The 2,313-nt window shown below is 61.0% G+C and overlaps 1 long non-coding RNA gene across 1 annotated transcript; it reads right to left on the reverse strand.

Annotated features, from left to right (window-relative positions):
• Positions 1–339: 339 nt before the first annotated feature.
• Positions 340–2,067, reverse strand: LOC122167347. Its single transcript, XR_006171022.1, has 3 exons — positions 2,016–2,067; positions 1,572–1,780; positions 340–1,150 (listed from the first exon to the last, which is right to left on the reverse strand). It is a non-coding gene; the product is annotated as an uncharacterized LOC122167347 (long non-coding RNA).
• Between the last annotated feature and the right edge of the window lie 246 nt (positions 2,068–2,313).

Genomic DNA, 2,313 nt, shown 5'->3' on the forward strand with positions numbered 1-2,313 from the left:
CTTGGTCAGCCATTGGTCAATGTTTGGTCAGCCATTGGTCAGCCATTGGTCAGCTGTTGGTCACTCCTTCGTCACTCCTTGGTCAATCTTTGGCCAATCCTTGGTCACTCCTTGGTCAGCCATTGTCCAACCAGGACCCCGCTGTCCCTGCTGGCCTTTCAGGCACACTTCTGGCTCACGGTCCATCCTCGGTCGACATCTGCTCCATGTTGGCTGCCGTCAGCACAGAGCCGGGCCCAGGCTCCGCACCGCAGTGAGCAGCGGCCCAGCAGCCTGCAGGACGGCGCACGGGGGGCCCTGGGGTCCCAGTTGCCCAACTGCCCTCCATCATAGGGGAAAAGTTGCCTCTGTCAGGCCGGGTTTCCGGCTGGTGACTGGAAAAGGGAAACCCTGCTCTGTTCTTAAGAAGGGGAGAAGAGAAGAGCTGGGAAGCACTGGGGCTGCGGTGCAGGAGGGCATCGAGGACGGGTTGATCCCAGTGCCAGGCGTTGTGGAGGATGGGGGCAGCCTGAGCCGTGCAACGTCGGCAGCAGGAGGGGATTTTCTTGAAGTCGGGGCTGCGGAGCTCCGGTGCTTCGGCCTTCGTGGGTCAGACTGCAGGCGCTGGACGCACGGAGCCTTTTGGTGTTTGGATTTTTTTACCTTTTAAGCGACTGCCAGCTGTGAATCTGATCTTCATTTCAGGAGCACCGATTGAAGGCCGTGATGTTTTTTGGAACTTATTTTCCTACGACGTCCAACACTGACAGCACCAAAGCCTGGGTGCCAGGGGGCGGCACAGGAGGGACGGCTGCAGCACCGCAGGGTCCCCTTTAACAAGGAGGGTTTAATAAGGAGTTGTTTAATGAGATGCGATGTTTAATGAGGCGCCTGTGCGCACATTCAAGCTCACGGCACGCAATAGAAGCTTCTGTTCTAACAGCTGAGTCCAATTGCAGCAGGTAAACCTTGATCCTATTTGCCTTCCTCAACCTGTATGAGGACCTGTGGACTCCAGCAGGGCACGGAGGGCTCTGAGCAGCCTTCCGTCGGGTCGGCAGCACCGCCTCGTATCCTCGGAAAGCCCGGAGCTCCATCTCAGCCCGTTGTTCCCGGGGCTCAGGATCCAGCAGCGATTTCATAACCCAAATATTTCACCCTGCTGGGCTCCCTGTGATCAAACTGGCAGCCGTTAAACCCAACGAGGTTTAGTAGCTGATCGCCCCCCGTGCAAACCTGCTGCGCTTCGGCAGCTTCCTTTCCCAGCGCCTCCCCCACTGCAACTCGGGAGCCTGAAGGGGATCCTCCCGCCCAAAGGCAAAGCTGAGCTGATGCTCCGGACTCAGCAGGCAAAAGGCGGCGACTTTTAGGTGCAGAGGGCAGCCCTGCCGATTCCCCTGGCCGCCGAGCAGCAGCGCCTGCAGGTTGGCCGCCGGCGGTACGAAGCCTCCGCTGCTCCACTGCCAGCCCTTCAGCCTTGCGCCACCCCGCAGCTCCTCCTTTATCGGGATGGGCGCGCTGTGCTCTGCTCCGCTCCACCACCACCCCCAGCGTCTGAAAACGGTCGATTATGGGCCGGATTCCTTTCCTACCTTCAAATTTGAGCGGGTGATGATTGCTGAGATCCGGCTGAGCTCCGCGCTTCATTCCGCCTGCTATCGGCGCTGCGTTCTCAGCCCTTCCTTGGGTTTCTCCTACCCTCACTCCAGGCTGAACTCCGTCGCTCTGCCTGGGATCCCGGCCCCCTCGTCTGCCTTAAGCATCCAGCAAGCTCTGAGCAACGCTGCCCCTTCTTGAACAACTTGAAAGCAATGCGTTCTGCATCAACTACATCGCATTCACAACCAGAACCACAACCAGAACCCCAAGAAGAACCCGAACCAGAACCCCAACCGGAACCCCAACCCCAAGTGGACGCACGGCACGTCGCTCAGCCCGCACGCATTGCGGCGCACAGATGAGCGCTCGCTCAAACTCCGCTCAGAGGGGCGGAGGGAGGCAAGGGGGGGGGGGGTGGGGGTTGGGGTGGTGCTCACGGGTGGCTGCGGGGCGGAGCGGGGCGGTGGGCTCCGACCTCAAAGGAGCCCCGACGGCGCGCACCGCCCCCCCTTTCCCCCCCTCTTGATGCGGGGCGGCGTTCGGGACAGCGCCCCCTACCGGCGGGGAGGCCAGCGCTTGCCGACCCTTGCATCACCCTCCAGTTCGCCCCGCCCCTCCTCTCTCATTGGCTCACTGCTCCGTGACGTCATTACATGACGGGACGCTGATTGGCCGAAGCTGACGTAGCGTCTTTTCGCGCGAAGGTTATAAAAGGGGAGCGCTGCGGAGGGGCGG

The sequence above is a fragment of the Centrocercus urophasianus genome, unplaced genomic scaffold, assembly GCF_019232065.1.
Source record: "Centrocercus urophasianus isolate 14NV4802_14NV808 unplaced genomic scaffold, USGS_Curo_1.0 seq_368, whole genome shotgun sequence".
Classification (NCBI taxonomy): domain Eukaryota; kingdom Metazoa; phylum Chordata; class Aves; order Galliformes; family Phasianidae; genus Centrocercus; species Centrocercus urophasianus.